The 17956-nt window shown below is 37.7% G+C and overlaps 1 protein-coding gene across 1 annotated transcript in view; it reads left to right on the top strand.

The window, feature by feature from the left end:
- Positions 1 to 17956, top strand: part of SEMA6D (semaphorin 6D) — a 728815-nt gene that overhangs the window by 187763 nt on the left and 523096 nt on the right. The gene's annotated exons all lie outside the window — the stretch shown is intronic.

The following is a 17956-nucleotide window of genomic DNA, read 5'->3' as shown; positions in this document are numbered from 1 at the left end:
TGGATCTCAAACCTGGGTCCTCCACATCCCAGTCCGATGCTGTATCCACTGCACCACCATCTGGTCAGGCTCGAGCAGTTCATTTCTTAGTGTACCTGCTTTATTTCGTGGTCTTAGGATACAACTAAAAGTTCCATGCCCCAGTCACCATGTTGTTTCCTTCCCTGCACCTCCAGGCATTGCCAAGTCATTAATGAAAGAACTGATTTACATCTTGGTATTTCATTTGCAATTGTTATCTTAGGGCTTCTTGTATAGCCAGAAATAAAATCTAAAAGTTACTTGTAAGAGACATGAATTTGCTTCCTCAAGTCATCACCCAGGTACCAGAAAAACAAACAAAAGTCAGACCTAAAAATAAATAAACAAATCTCTTCATGTAACTAGTTATCAGAGCCAGCACAGGCAATTGGATTTAGATTTACAGCAAATTCAGAAGATTTTTTTCCAGCAAAATGGCTGCTATGAAATCACTTTTAACATTAGGAGTCCAAAGCTGAGCTGCTGTCCACTCTTCCTTGTGGAGACCTCTCTAAGCTTTGCTGCCTTGGAGGACAGTGAGAAACCATTATAGAAACGGATTTGCTAATACAGCTTTCATTAAGTTCTTTACTGCAGGGCACGAAAACAACAGGAGCTAAATTCTCTCACAATCATGCTTAAAATCTCAAATCAGAGCAATTGACAGGGCGATACAGAAATGTTGTAATAAACGCTATTTCATTTTGACAGTCGCGCTGCTATTAACCAGTGCAGCAGTACTCCCAATCAGAAAGAAAAAAGGATCATTTCATTCCATCTGGCCTGGCCTGTTAAAAGCATTTGCTCTGCCCATTCTTGTTCAAACAGTGTTGTTTTTTTCTAATGCATTCACTTAGTATGTGAAGATCAGAACTGCAAACAGGTCAGATGAGAAGTATGTCTTCTCTTCCCCATTCTTAAAATGTGTTAACGGTAGTCAGGTTGCAGCCTGGCTTATATTTACATTTTTGTTAGTCAGGGCTGAGTTGAGGCTGTGTTGCCGTGTGAACCTTGAAAATCACCAATCTGACGGAGTTGTTAAAGTGCCAAACTGAAGCTCAGAATGCGGGAATTGGGTTTGTAACATATTGGCTGTTAGGCACGGGTTGTGGAAGGACAGTCAGTGACTTGCTCAGAATGTGTTTGTGTTTTGTTTTGTTTGAGGTTTGTCATTTATCAGGTGAGAAAGAGGTTTGCCCCATGACAGACTAATAATTCTCTGCCCCACTCCACCCAGCCCTACCCAAAACACACAAGGCTGGTTATTCACATAGCTATAGTGGTTAGGCCGCCATCACCTCTCTGGAAAATTCTAAACATGTATCTCAGATTCTGGGCCTATTCCTTGGATATTTAAAGGTGCTATTTCTAAGAGAGAGGCTCTAATAGCAGGAGTTCTATGTCAATCCATCCCACGACCGTGAGAGTCACCCCAGAGTCAGATTCTTGCTGTCGGTGATGAGACCATGCCTGTTGGGTGATGAAGTGTTCTTTATATCAGGGATGCTTCCGCCTTTGGGAGGCAGATTCTGCATAGATACTGTGTATATTTGTTGGTGTCCATTGGTACTGGCTTTTCATTCTGGCACCCCACTTACTAGCTCTATTTCTGAAGTTTCCTCACCTGTAAAATACTGATAACCACATATGATTCACAGCATTATTATAAGAAGCAAATCAGATAATAAGTGTAAAACACTCAGTGCAGGCCAGGCACATGATATGTACAATATAAATAGTAGTAATTCTCATTACTTAATGAACCTTATACTTATATTTTTAACCTTTTTGTTAAAAAAAATCTATGAATGAAAGACCACTCTACTCTGTTAACCATATTTAATTATGAATAGACACATTTGTGTTTGAATTGAAGGTTGTGGTAAAATTGCTTTATGTTTCTGTTTAAATATTTCAGAGTTTTTTATAAGATATATTAATGAAAAGTCCACGTTTGTATTTATATACAAGCCTGTCCAGATAATACATTTTGTCCCTTAACTTGTGATGTAGAAGTAGAAAATATGAGACCAAGGTAAATATTAAATAAGATGCAAGCTACAATAAAGGAAATTATTCACTTCGCTGAAGAATTCTTTCCTTATGAGGAAAAGAGAAAGTATGGCATGTTGCACTAGGAAATGCCGGGCGAGGGCTTCTGCTGGTGAGAGAGGGGATGCAGGATTCTTAGTGCTTAGAGGGCTTTGCAGGCAAACTAAGACCTTTTCTGAGAGACCGCGTAGGGGAAGGAAGTAATAGTTACTGAGCATTTATTAAATGCCAGAACCAAGATACTTTGAATCCTTTCCTCATTTAATTTTACAGAATTATTCCTATGATATCGATGATCATTATCCCTATTTTACAAATGTGGAAAACGAGGCTGAGTAATTTGCTTGTGGATATGTTGCATGTGACTGACAGAGCCAGGATTTGGATGCAGGTGTGCTAGTTTCAAGTGCATACTCCTTCGAGGGATAGGTCTGAGCTCACAGATCTGAGGGAAGCTAAGGAACAATTTGTTAAAATCTGATAATTCTGGAGCAAAGACAAGGCTAGCCTCAACTTTTGATTCTGTATTACTTAGATGGAACAAAGAAGGTAGGAAACATAATTTTTCTCAAGATAGCTCCATAACTAGGAAGAGCATGAAGGCTCTGCTTCGATGCCAAGCAGACATGAAGTCTAAACTAACCGAGAGAGCGTGTCATGCTACTGGGGGATGTTGCTTCAAAGCACTAAAAGCTAAACTCTATTCGAAAATCCTGATTTTTCCCACCCAGAAGACACAGCATCAACCCAGAGATTCCTGAGAGGAGGAAGTCCTCTTCAATGCAGATCCAGGTTCTGATCGAGCCCTGAAGGCACACAAGGTTCACTTCAAGGCCCAAACCATGGAGAATACCCAATCTGCTATGGTTAAAGGACAGCAATTGCTTTATTTTTTTTTTTCAGAGACAGAGAGAGAGTCAAAGAGAGGGATAGATACAGACAGACAGGAATGGAGAGAGATGAGAAGCATCAATCATTAGTTTTTCATTGCAACACCTTAGTTGTTCATTGATTTCTTTCTCATATGTGCCTTGACCATGGGCCTACAGCAGACTGAGTGACCCCTTGCTCGAGCCAGCGACCTTGGGTCCAAGCTGGTGAGCTTTGCTCAAACCAGATGAGCCCGCGCTCAAGCTGGTGACCTCGGGGTCTTAAACCTGGGTCCTCTGCATCCCAGTCCGACGCTCTATCCACTGTGCCACCGCCTGGTGAGGCAGCTTTTGATCATCATCAGAACATCAGCCAGTATACAGGTAGGTAACCAAAGTTTGATGTGTGGCTCCTCTGGTCAGACCTTCAGCTCAGAACCTACCTGTGTACATGATCCACCTTGATGCTGATGGCCAGCTTCTGTCTTCCTCCAACCAGAAGATGTGGTACCCCCCTCACTTGTTAGGATCCTTATCCTCTCACCAGCTTAGTGCCAAATAAGAAGAAAATTAGTGGCCCCCTGAAGAGGTGACTATAGAGTCTATATCAAGGGAAAGATTCCTACGCCAGTTTTGTCATTTCAGTCTCTGGTATCTTCTCATTTAATTATTCTCTGGTGAAGTCATTCGAGTAGATTTTTATCAATCAAGATATAATTCAGTCATTCTTTCAGAAATTTAAAGTTTTTATTTCATGATTCTCCTTTCAGCCAAATTATCTTAGAGTAGATTTTCATCACTCCAGGTAAAGCTTATTCATTCTTTCAGCAAAATAGTTGAGAACCTAAAATGTGCCAAGCACTGTTCTTAGTGCTGGCCATACACTGTTGAACAAGACAGATGAAGTTCTATTCTCACGGAGCCTCCCGAACAGTGAGCAAGACAAGTGGGCCTAAGTAATTTCATGTATTACAAACACTAGAAAAAAGAATGGGCCCTGGCCAGTTGGCTCAGTGGTAGAGCGTCGGCCTGGCATGTGGGAGTCCCGGGTTCGATCCCCGGCCAGGGCACACAGGAGAAGCACCCATCTGCTTCTCCACCCCTCCCCCTTTCCTTCCTCTCTGTCTCTCTCTTCCCCTCCTGCAGCCAAGGCTCCATTGGAGCAAAGGTGATCCGGACACTGAGGATGGCTCTGTGGCCTCTGCCTCAGGTGCTAGAGTGGCTCTGGTTGCAACAGAGCGATGCCCCAGATGGGCAGAGCATCGCCCCCTGGTGGGCGTGCCAGGTGGATCCTGGCCGGGCGCATGTGGGAGTCTGTCTGACTGCCTCCCCGTTTCCAACTTCAGAAAAATACAAAAAAAAAAAGAAAAAGTAATGACAGGGAATTTTTGTGTCGTAGAACAAACTAAGTGGTCAGGGGAAATTCAGTGAAAGAGTGTTTAAATGAATTGAAAAATATCATATTATTATTTTCTTAATCTCCTTATTAATAAACCATAGAGCTAGCAGCATGAAGTTATAACAAAGACATGGTTTTCATGGTAGCACTATATGTACTAATACCTAAAAATATACGTATGTGTGTGTAATTACATATATAAGGAATGTACAGTGTATATGACAAAATAAACAGGTTTGGAAACTTTTAGCCCATGAAGTAAAATTAATGTCAGAATAGTTTAGCTGAAGTAGAGTTAAATCACTCTGGTGCATTCTAAAGACTGTGATATACAAAAGTGTGCATTGTTTGGTGACTTTAGTTAATTGATCTTTCTGTCTCTTCCCTCCATCTGTATCTCTTTTCATTCCCTTTACAGAGGTGTTTCCTTTACGAATGGCCTTCAGACCTACCTCAGAATCCACTTGAGAGGTTGGTAAAAATGCAGTTTCTTGGCCTCTTCCACAGGTATACAAAATTGTTTAGTGTAGGAAATGTCTGCATTTTTAACAAGATTCAAGACATTTCTCCTGCACAATGAAGACTGAGAAACAGTGACTTAGAGTTGTATTTTTCTACTGTTGTCTCATAAATGCAGTCATCATTGCCTCAATCAGCTGATAAAGATGCTGTTTAAGAACTGCACACTGCTTTTGTGACCAACTTTATGCCTCCAGGTTGCCTACTTGGTAAGGTGACAGATTAAAAGAAAATAGAGCTAAGCTGCTTCTCCTATGCTGACTCTGTTTACATTAGCAACCTGTGGTCCCTGAGCTAATCAAACATTTCCCTTACCCTCTGTTCCACCCAGGCTCCCATCTCTCAAACAGAAAACATTCACCATTTCTTGTTATGCATTTCACTTTTCTTTATGTTTTTCCATTTTATTCTTCCTTTTTTTTTCTTTTGACCTTGCCTGGGACTGGACATGTGTATTTTGCATTCAGCTACAGAAATGAGTGATGACACTGTGTATCCGTGAGTGTTCACATATATCCACGTTTGTATGTGTGTATATGTGTACATGATGTAGATGACCTACAGTCCATTGGTAAACAATCACTTCATTGTTTTTTTCTGCCTGGCAAATGGCATTCAGATAAAAGTACTCTCTCATGAAAAGGATCAAGTAGGTCAGAGACCTAAGAATTTATCTGGCCATAGTGATTGTGACCGTTGTCACTGGTGGATGGATTAGACTAGCAAGACTGAGAGGTCAGGCACTAAAATGGCAATCTCTGTTTTAATATATTCCATGTTCTAAAGTTGGCTGAGGAGACTGTAGGGTTGTATACAGGTGAGTGAGCCATAGTTTATGGCGTTAATATCAGTCCCTATCACTATGCCTTAATTCAGTCAACATTTATCAAATCCCTACTATATCCCAGAATAAAAAGATAACTAAGATACAGTCTCTATCTTCATGGAGTATTACTGTATGAAAGTAACCGGCATATACAACCAAATAATTCTTTGTCAATACAAAATGTTATGGGATTTTGGAGTTAGCCAGTTTTCTGGAAAGGTCAGGGAAGGCTTCTTAGAAGAAATGAGTTTAAATGTAGGCTGTGATAGGTGTTTTGTAAAATTCCAGGTATAAAAGAGCGAGAAAGAGTTTCTGTTTAGAGGACTTGGGATGCGGGGACATGCAAGGGAATGTGTATCAAGATAACAAGAATGCATACTTAGTTCTGGATGTGAAAGGACTGTGTCATGCTTAGACCTGTGGCCCCTCTTTCATGTTGCACAGCCTTGTTTATGTTGCCCAACTTCAGCCCTTACCTGTGGCAAGAGCATTAGGATCAGAATAGTACAAGTCATAGATTAATTTCTGATTCAATCCCCATTTCAGTGACAAATTCTGGTTGCCTTTAATATCATAATACACTCTACTCAGGTTCGAGGCCACAGGGAGAAAAGATCACCACCACAGCAAAATCAGGAGGTCTCTTGGAATAGTCCAACCCTTGGCCATATTATTTTTGCATTTTAATTTCCTTGAGCTAACACTCATAAGCATTGACCTTATCAATGATCAAAACTTTTCTGTGCTTTATAAACACAAGCTAGAAGAAAATAATTTAATATGTGTGCCAAAATATTAATGATATTCAATGCAGGATTATTTGTAATTAAAATGGTGTTTAAAAGTAAAAGGACTGGTAAATAAAAACAGATGCCAAATATAGACCTGGAGCAAATAAATGTTTCTGTCCCCAACCATTCTGAGAAGAGACAAAAATTAAGAACGCACATTAACTGCAATAAAGCTCTGTTTTCAGGCACTTAATACATCTCCTATTCTCATATTGCAGCAGTAGCAGCCCGAGGTGGTGATTACCGAATCAGTTCCAGTCAGGCTTTTGCCCTAAAAATAGAGCACAACTTTGGAAAGAAACTTACCTCTCTTCCTCTTTATTATCATTCTCCCAATACTTTAGGGTTCTGAATGAGAAGTGCTAAAGCTCGAATCTGTTTCTGATTATCTTACTTATCTGAGGAATGAGTATACATAGCATTATGCACCTAACAAATCTTTGGTAATTCTACTTTTCCTTAACTAATACACTACAGCAAGCTGCAGAGTCATCAAACATTACCCCTTTGTTTACATAATTACTGATCTTTAATTGATTTGTGCATATTTACACAAATATGGCTGGAGATCAAGTAAACACTTACGAGGCTGAAGAAACTCTGGGTTCCTTCCCCAGCTTTGGCCACGTCAACCCAGGAAGGGCATCACTGGCAAGACAGGCCCCTGACAAACTGAGTCTAAGCAGTGAGTCCGTGAAGGAAATAGGCCCCTTGCCTGGACAGCTTATTTTTAAGCTCGAGGCTTTCACTTAATTGTCTGTTGTTGACATTGCTGCTATGGTTAAACGTAACCAGGAAGGAACTTGGGAGCATGCCCCTGGGTGGCACACACAAAAAAGTCAAGATGGCAGTTTTTCTTTTACCACTCAAGTTGTGTTTCTCTTTCTGTGGGATTCAACTCAAGATGATTTTTTTTTAGTCCACTTAAGCTTTAAATCAAGAGCAGAGCTCTCTGTCTGGAATCTAGCTGTGGCTGTGGAGTTGTTCATTCCTAAGAAGTGGTGTGGGTGAGAGAGACATGCCTATACAGTTTTAAAAGCCTCAGTCTGCCAGGTTATGACCCAGAGATGTCCATGAGATAATCATGCTTGTTGGATGAAAGATTGTGGGAGCAGATTAAAGTCCTATGTGGGATGGGTCCGGAATCACAAAACAGATCTACATGCACAATAGAATACCCTAAACCAGGGGTCCCCAAATTATGGCCTGCGGGCCGCATGTGGCCTGAGGCCATTTATCCGGCCCCAGCTGCACTTCCGGAAGGGGCACCCCTTTCATTGGTGGTTAGTGAGAGGAGCATAGTTCCCATTGAAATACCGGTCAGTTTGTTGATTTAAACTTACTTGTTCTTTATTTTAAATATTGTGTTTGTTCCCGTTTTGTTTTTTTACTTTAAAATAAGTTATGTGCCGTGTGCATAGGGATTTGTTCATAGTTTTTTTTATAGTCCAGCCCTCCAATGGTCTGAGGGACAGTGAACTGGCCCCTGTGTAAAAAGTTTGGGGACCCCTGCCCTAAACCTAGGCACCAATCAGCCACACACAGAAGTTACCGGTCATTTCCACTGTGCTGCCACTCCAATGACTATTGTCCATCTGTTCAGCCGTGTTACTAGAAGGAACCAGTGAAAGTCACAAAATCAAACAACATTTATTGTAACCTAAGATAATTAGATAATAGTAAGATAGCAATTCTATACATGGAAGCTGCCACTTTTGTGGTCATTGTTTAGTATTTTTATTGGAAGGAATTCTTAAGTGGGATGGCAGACTGGGTTTAGTGACTGATTTCTCCTTATGCATCTTAATGTTCATGAGTTTAAAATAAGCTCTATTCAAATCTACAGGGCTTAATTCCAGTTATATTAATCTATTGTTACATAAGATTTAGTGAGTAAATATTTGTGTTTTTAGTAGTTCACATCACTGTTAAATGTGTATCATAATACAAAATAGAGTAATTCATCAAAACTTGAAGGAAAAGGGTAGAAAACCTTAAGAAATAATTTATAAACCATAAGTGAGAGCTGAGGCACATGCTGATATATTTCCCTTCTAGTAACACATAGTTCTGGCCTAGTAGTTTAGAACACAAAGCTGTTGATAAAACTTCACTGTCTACTTTGTAGCCGTTTATCCAAGAATCCAGATGTCAGCAGTCTCACTAGTATTGAACCCAGAAGTACTACCTAAAATTTGATGGCAAGTGTTATAATATGCAATGGAAAATTAGGAAGTTAATTTGATGGCACACATCATTCATTCATTCAGTCAGTCAGTCAGCAAAAATTTATTGAATGCCTCGTTTTTCCCAGATTTTATTGTAGTTGCTGGAGATCATTGCAAAAAAAGACAGAAACCTGCTGTCATAGAAATTACCTTCTAACTGGAGAAAGGCAGATAATAAACAAACAAATAAGAAAATGTATAACATTGCAACATTGTGAAGTGCTCTAGAGGAAAATGAAGCAGGATAAGTGAGATAGGGCTGGGATGAGGGAGGTCACTCTTTTTTACCGGGTGGACTTTAATAAGGTGACCTTTGAGCAAAGACCTAAATAAAATGAAAAGGCAGTTATGTGAAAGTTTTTGTACCTCATGGTACAAAGGTCCCGAGTTGCCAAAGGCTTGGCTGTTTTGAAGAAGATGAGGATATGTGGATGGGGCGGAGGGGCCCAGGAAAGAGTCATAGGAGCTGTGGTCACGGAGTTTCAGTGGGTGCCAGCTGAGGAGTGACAAGCCGTTGTTGGAGAAGTAATTGCCTGGAAATTAGAGAGAGGGGAGAGTGCTGGAGAAGAGGGCACATGAGCCAAGGTAGTCGTTCCTCAGAACCAGCTTTATCTGTGAATCAGGCAAAGCAACCTACTCAAGTACTAATTAAAAAAAAAGAAAGAAAGAAAGAAAAGTCTAAGAGAAATTTGCTTGCGGGAATGCACAGCTGAAGTGATCATTCCATCACAGCCTTGTCTAGGGGGAAGGGAGGCCCCTGGGTCCTTTCCACTTAGTCCCGGATTACTATCTACTTGCTGGTTCCCTGTTAGGAAAAAGGTAAACTCCAGCAGGCAGTCGATATATATTAGTGGATGTCTATTTCTAGTCAAAATCATTCTTTCTAGAAACTATTTACACAGTGGTCCCCCCTCTATCGCGGGGGTTAGGTTCCAGAACACCCCGCGATAGGTGAAAATCCACGAAGTAGTGATCTTATTTTATTTTATTATTTATGTATATCTTGAGGCTTTATAAACCCTCCCCACACTCTTACAAACCTTTCCCACACTGTTATTAACCTTTCCCACACTCTTATAAACACTTCCTCTGCTCTTAAACACTTTCTACACTCTTAACCCTTTGAGTAGTCTGAACGTTCATGTACATCCTTGTGCCTCCTGGCCATCCAGAGTACGATCATACATGTACGTCTTTAAACTTTGAGATGGAGCAACATTAGAAAAAGGTAAATGTATGTTCTTCTTGTTTTCATAAATTTGTTATCAAACAAATATAATTTTTAAGTTAATAAAATTGTAACTGAAACTGATTTGATTTTTTGAAAAAAACCTCACTCCCGGGGGTCAACAAGCATGAAAAAAACTCACTACTCAAAGGGTTAAATCTACTTAATTTTAACAACGTATAAAATTCTATATGGGTACTCACCAGTGAATATACTACAACTTGAATGATGATGATTTAATATTATTTTAATATGTTTTAATTAATATTTTTATATTGTTTTCAATTTTTAGGCTAGAAAATGTTTATTTTACCACAAAATAATTAAAATAATAAATATATAAAAATACCTATATACTGCAAAATCCTGTGATATAGCAAAAAAAATCCACAATACAAAATTAGATATATACAATATAAAGATCCATAATACAGACAGACCACGAAAAGTGAACCATGATATGGTGAGGGACGGCTGTCCCTCTGGAAGCCATCAGCTGGATCCAGTGATGGGATTCAAATAACTTAACAACCCATTCTCTGCCCTAATGACTGTTTTAAGTATAAAAAACCCGATATACTGAAAGGTAGTTTATTATTTCATGCATTTAACACTTAAATAAGAACAATAAAAGAGGTACACAAACTAGATTATGTTATAAGAAAGAGTTTTAAAATATTAGTGTAATAATATTAAATAATACCTGAGGGAAAAAAAACAATAAAACTGTTAAGATAGTTCTATATTGCTTCTTGATTGGCGTCCTCACTTGCAATTTGCTTTGCTTTTATCCGAGCATCATCAGCTGTGTGATTTATCTTTAATCATCTTTTCACTGTGGGAGTAAGATCCCATTTCTTTACCTATGGACAGGATGAACATTAACTACAGGCACTTAGAATACACTGTTGCTCAGATGAACGTTAAAAAGAATAAGGAATGTAAATTTGTGATTTCCACATTGGGCAGCTGCTCAGGCACCCACCTTAGAAAGAACCCTGATTATAACTGCCATTTTAACAACCGGTTCACTGAACTCATCAAAAACTTAGGTATCCGTTCTCCCGGACTGGTGTGAACCGCCTGAATCCAACCGCTGGCTGAATCCCTCGAGTTAGTTTCGGTTGGCTGATAGAAACTTGTACTGATGTAAGGATACGGAGTGAAATCATGTTGTTAGGGCTGTAGCCCCAGGCATAAAATAAACTGTCCATAGCAAAAGTGAAGTGGGCAGTAAGAAAGCACGAATTTAAATAGAAATGGAAACACCATTGTCTCCTCCCTTAAGTTCCTGGTGTTTACTGAGGAAATACCCAACATCTTGTCCTGCTATTAGAATGGGAGGAACAATTGGGAGTGTTGAAAGCTAAGAAATTTATCACTTCAGCTTAAATGACCATTTCAAAACTATCTAGAGCAAGCAGAACTTTTTAACCCATTTTAGATCTTAAGGTCTAGGACCTTTCACTTATTAAAAAAAAAAGTCCTTTACAAAATCATTTTAGGAGATTCAGAGGCCTTTCAACCAGTGGATTTAGATTAAGTTTTTAACCCTACTAGAGAATCAAAAATAGAATTAGAAAGGAGACCCAAACTTATTTCTGCATGTTGAAAATAGCACCAGTTTGGGACTGAAAGGTCTGTGTTCATCTTCAGTGTTGCCACTGAGTAACTGCATGACTTTAGATGGGCCACATTCTTGGAACCTTCTCATCAACATTGTGGCAGTAATTATAACTCTATATATTTTCCTGAGTGTTGAGATATGATAAAGTAGTTTCTAAAATTATATATAAAAAAGAGCCTGATCTGTGGTGGCTCAGTGGATAAAGCATCGACCTGGAAATGCTGAGGTCGCTGGTTCAAAACCCTGGGCTTGCCTGGTCAAGGCACATATGGAAGTTGATGCTTCCAGCTCCTCCACCCTTCTGTCTCTCTGTCTCTCTCTCCTCTCTCTCCCTCTCTCTCTCCTCTCTAAAAATGAATAAAAAAAGATATTTATTTCTATGATTTAAACAGTTCTGAAGAACTTAAATAATCACCCGTAGGTGATTCTCATGCTCAATGTGAATGAGGCACTTGTTATTCCAGAAGTAGTTACACAAATTCAAATGAATTGTTATGGAATTTCAGAGGGCACTGCTTTTTAAGCTCAGACTAATTGTGACAGCAGGGAAGCTAAGTGTCCCTCATGCTTTGCTCCTTTCCCATCCTTCTTCCACCTGCAGATTAGTGAGATCATGGCACTGCCTGGACACTTTTGGTGTGTTCCAGCTCAAAGCTTTCAATTCAATAAAAATGTTCCTTGTTTACCATAGAACATCACATTGCTTTACCCTCAATCATCTGAAAAGTAAGGCACGGTTACATCTTGTTCTTCTGTAGTTTTCAGGAAACATTGTTATGATTTTCACATAAATAAGTTCTAAAATCTCCAAGTCTTACCTCTTTAAGCAAGAACTTTTAGCAAATGTTTGCTGAATTTTTCTTAAAATGTATTGTGAGTACTTAACTGAGCATAATATTTTTTAACACAGTTGAACCTCCTATTGGTCTAAAATTATCATCAGGAGTTAAAGGTATAGTGTTCTTTAGTACAGTGATGACTGAAATAACTTTTGCTGGGTACACCCCTCTTACCCTTACCCTATATAGGCCCAGATGACTCTTAAGGCATTCAGATTTTTTGTTTCTTTGCTTAGAGTCACCTGTGTCTCCCTGGTTGCTCTCCTTTCAGTGTAGACCCTCACCCACCTCTGCTTCTGCTCCCTATCGTGGTGCTCCAGAAAGGCAGCCCTCCTGGCACTGCCTTCCGGTTTCTTACCATGTCAGTTCCACCTGCATTCTTCTACACTTAATGCTTTTCAAAATATGTAAGTAGACTAGTTTCTGTTTTTACTTAAGATATTTTAAAATGGAATTATATTGATACTTTATTACCAGTGTAACTGTCAGTTATATTTTAGGGTAAATTAAAAAAAATATATAAGGACATCCACTTCCAACCAAGATGAAATAACAAAGAATGGATTTTCACTCCTGCTTGAAACAACAACAAAATGGACAACATATATAATAACAACTTTCAGACACTGTATGTCAGGCAATGAAAGAGTGATTCTTGAGAGATGGGAGACAACCAAGCAGGACCCCCCAATGCACTCCTTTTGGAGACTTTCCAGGCCACAGTACAAGGAGGAGAAACCCAGGAGGAGCATGGTACACTTGCCAAGTTGAGGTACAGCTGAGAGTGTGCAGAGATCAAGGTGGCTATAGTTCTCAGGACAGAGATTCTGAGAAGAGAGAATTGCACAGAGAACTCTGGAGATCAGCAAAACGTCCCTCTTGAGGATTCAATGAATACCAATCAGTGCAATATTGCAGTGGAAATTCCAGGCAGCAAAGTATGGCAGGAAAAAAAAGTCATCTATTTAGAAAATGAAGTAAACCTTTTTTTTTGCAGATAACATGAATGCCAATGAACAAACTCCAGTGGAATCTACCCCCAAAACAACAACAACAACAAAAAAACTACTTAAACTAAGAAGTGAATTTAGCAAGGTTATAGAACATAAGATCAATATACAAAAATCAATTGTATTTTTATATATTAGCAGTGAATATTTGTTAATAGAATGAAATATCAAAGCCATTTAGCATAGCATCAAAAGTATGAAGTACTTAGGGATAAATCCGAAGAAAGAATATGCATGGTCTATACACTGAAAACTATATAGCATCACTAAAGGAAATTAAAGAAGGCCTAAATAAATGGATTGTTATATTGCATTTATGGGTTAAGACATGGTCTTGTTGGGATGTCAATTATTTCCATATTGTTTATAGATACAGTTTTAAATCAACTTGCAGCAGATATTTTTGTAGAAATTTAAAACTGATTCTAAAGTTCATATGTCAATGCAAATGACCTGAAATGCCAAAATAACTTTGAAAAAAAAAAACATTAAGGGATACCACTACAAGATTGTGAGAGTTATAACGCTGCAGTACTTGGGTATTGGATTAAAGGTAGACAAATAGGTCAGTAGGACAGAATAGTGAGTGTGGAACCAGATCCTCTCGTATATGGACACTTAATATTCAACACAGGATAAAACGCAGTTTCACAGAGAAAGTATAGTGTTTTCAGCAAGTGATGCTAGAACAAATGGATAGTCATATGCAAAAAAAAAAAAAGAAAGAAAGGAAAATAAGACTTTTGATCCATACCTTATGCTTTGCACAAAAAATTAATACTAATCCATATACAAGAAAATTAACTTGTTCTCCAAATGTAAGACCTAGCAATACAAAATGTAAAAATAAAAAAAGCATAAGAGAAAACCTTTGTTTTTTTTGGTTAGGCAAAATTTCTTAAATATGAAACCAGAACTAAGATCCGTAAAAGAAATAATCAATAAAGTATGTTTTATTGAAGCTTCAATCTTCAGTATTCTTCAATCTTTCATTCTACCATGGGAATGAAAAAACACAGATAAGGCATTTATCTGCCTGATAAAGATCATACATTCAGAAATTAAAAGAACTCTTAAACTCAATTATAAGAAAACAAACAATTCAAAGTTTGTTCTAAAGATTTGAACAGATGCTTCATCAAAAAAGGTACACAAGTTCAGAAATAAGTGCATAAAAGATGTTCAACATCATTAGTCATTAGAGAAATGTAAATTATAATTATGGTGAGATAGCACTACATACCTTTTAGGATGACTACAACTGAAAGACTCATCACGCCATGTGTTGATAAGCATTTGAAAAACTGGAACTTTCTTTTTTAAAAAAATCTTTTTTTTTTACATTAAAATTTTTTAATTGTAAAAAACTTATTTTTATTAGTTACAGTTTAAATTTAATATTTGTATTAGTCTCAGGTGTATTGTATTAGGTGTACAGCTTAGTGGTTAGATAGTCATATACTTTACACAGTGTTCCCCCCTGATATTTCCAATACCCAACTGGTACCATACATAGTAATGACTGCACTTTACATTCTCATAATTATTTTTAAGTACCAGTGTGTAATTCTCAATTCATTCACCTTTTCACCTAGTCTCTAAAACCTCTCACCTCTGGACACCATAAGTCTGTTCTGTGTATCTATGAGTCTGTTTCTGTTTCCTTTGTTCATTTACGTTTTTCTTTAGATTCCACATATAAGTTAAATCATATGGTATTTGTCTTTTTTTTTTAACTGATTTATTTCACTTAGCATAATCTAGGTCTATCCATGCTTTCACAAATTATAAGATTTCATTCTTTTTTATGGTTGAATAATATTTTATTGTCTATGTACCACAACTTTTCTATCCACTTGTCTATTGATGGGCACTTGGGTTGTTTCCATAGCTTGTTTATTGTAAATAATGCTATGATAAACATAAGGGTGCACATTTTCTTTTGACTTAGTATTTTGGATTCTTTGAATATATATTAACTGGAACTGCTGGGTTATAAGACAGTTCTGTTTTTAATTTTTTGCAGAACCTCCATATTGTTGGAAAACTGGAACTTCCATATTTTCCTTGTGGGAATGTAAAATGGTACAACCACTTGAAAATCTGATTTGTCACCTTTTAAAAAGTTAAATACACAGTCATTCTACACCTAGATATTTGTCAAAGAGAAATGATACGGTATGTTCATACAAATAATTCTACATGAATGTTCTTATCAGCTTTATTTATAATAGCTCCAAACTAGAAATGACTCAGATACCCATCAAGTGAAGGAACAAACTCACATAATACCTTCATAAAATGGAGTGCTACCTTCAATTGTAAAAAAAAAAAAAAATGCATCATTGACACATAAAGAAGCATGGATGAAGCACAAAACAATAAAGCTGAGTTAAAGAAGCCACATTCCCTAAAAATTCATATTTTATTTTTTTTTTAATAAATTTTTATTGATGTTAATGGGATGACATTAATAATTCAGGGTACATATATTCAAAGAAAACATGTCTAGGTTATTTTGTCATTAAATTATGCTGCATACCCCTCACCCAGAGTCAGATAGTCCTCTGTCATCCTCTGTCTAGTTTTCTCTGTGCCCCTCCCCCTCCCCCTAACTCTCTCCTTCCCTCCCTCCTGCGTCCTCCCTCCCCCCACCCCTGGTAACCACCACTCTCTTGTCCATGTCTCTTAGTCTCGTTTTTATGTTCCACCAATGTATGGAATCATGTAGTTCTTGTTTTTTTCTGATTTACTTATTTCACTCCGTATAATGTTATCAAGATCCCACCATTTTGCTGTAAATGATCTGATGTCATCATTTCTTATGGCTGAGTAGTATTCCATAGTGTATATGTGCCACATCTTCTTTATCCAGTCTTCTATTGAAGGGCTTTTTGGTTGTTTCCATGTCTTGGCCACTGTGAACAGTGCTGCAATGAACATGGGGCTACATGTGTCTTTACGTATCAATGATTCTGAGGTTTTGGGGTATATACCCAGTAGAGGGATTGCTGGGTCATAAGGTAGTTCTATTTGCAGTTTTTTGAGGAACCACCATACTTTCCTCCATAATGGTTGTACTACTTTACATTCCCACCAACAGTGTATGAGGGTTCCTTTTTCTCCACAGCCTCTCCAACATTTGCTATTACCCGTCTTGTTGATAATAGCTAATCTAACAGGGGTGAGGTGGTATCTCATTGTAGTTTTGATTTGCATTTCCCTAATAACTAATGAAGCTGAGCATCTTTTCATATATCTGTTGGCCATTTGTATTTCTTCCTGGGAGAAGTGTCTGTTCATGTCCTCTTCCCATTTTTTTATTGGATTGTTTGTTTGTTTGTTGTTGAGTTTTATGAGTTCTTTGTAAATTTTGGATATTAGGCCCTTATCTGAGCTATTGTTTGAAAATATCAGTTCCCATTTAGTTGGCTGTCTGTTTATTTTGATATCAGTTTCTCTTGCTGAGCAAAAACTTTTTATTCTGATGTAGTCCCATTCATTTATCTTTGCCTTCACTTCTCTTGCCATTGGAGTCAAGTTCATAAAATGTTCTTTAAAACCCAGGTCCATGAGTTTAGTACCTATGTCTTCTTCTATGTACTTTATTGTTTCAGATCTTATATTTAGGTCTTTGATCCATTTTGAATTAATTTTAGTACACGGGGACAGGCTGTAGTCGAGTTTCATTCTTTTGCATGTGGCTTTCCAGTTTTCCCAACACCATTTGTTGAAGAGGCTTTCTTTTCTCCATTTTGTGTTGTTGGCCCCCTTATCAAAGATTATTTGACCATATATATGTGGTTTTATTTCTGGGCTTTCTATTCTGTTCCATTGGTCTGAGTGTCTATTTTTCTGCCAATACCATACAGTTTTGATTATTGTGGCCCTATAATATAGTTTAAAGTCAGGTATTGTAATGCCCCCAGCTTCATTCTTTTTCCTTAGGATTGCTTTAGCTATTCGGGGTTTTTTATAGGTCCATATAAATCTTATGATTTTTTTGTTCCATTTCTTTAAAAAATGTCATAGGAATTTTGATGGGAATTGCATTAAATTTATATATTACTTTGGGTAATATGGCCATTTTAATTATATTTATTCTTCCTATCCAAGAACAAGGAATATTTTTCCATCTCATTGTGTCTTTTTCTATTTCTCTTAGCAATGCCTTGTAGTTTTCGTTATATAGGTCCTTTACATTCTTTGTTATGTTTATTCCTAGGTATTTTATTTTTTTTGTTGCAATCGTGAAGGGGATTATTTTTTTGAGTTCGTTTTCTAATATTTCATTGTTGGCATATAGAAAGGCTATGGACTTTTGTATGTTGATTTTGTATCCTGCGACCTTACTGTATTGGTTTATTGTTTCTAGTAATCTTTTTGTGGAGTCCTTTGGGTTTTCGATGTATAGGATTATATCATCAGCAAAAAGTGATACCTTTACTTCTTCTTTTCCGATGTGGATGCCTTTTATTTCTTTGTCTTGTCTGATTGCTCTGGCCAGAACTTCTAGCACCACGTTAAATAAGAGTGGAGAGAGTGGA

Source organism: Saccopteryx leptura, chromosome 6 (assembly GCF_036850995.1).
Source record: "Saccopteryx leptura isolate mSacLep1 chromosome 6, mSacLep1_pri_phased_curated, whole genome shotgun sequence".
Classification (NCBI taxonomy): Eukaryota; Metazoa; Chordata; class Mammalia; order Chiroptera; family Emballonuridae; genus Saccopteryx; species Saccopteryx leptura.
This window is presented reverse-complemented; position numbering and strand designations above follow the sequence as displayed.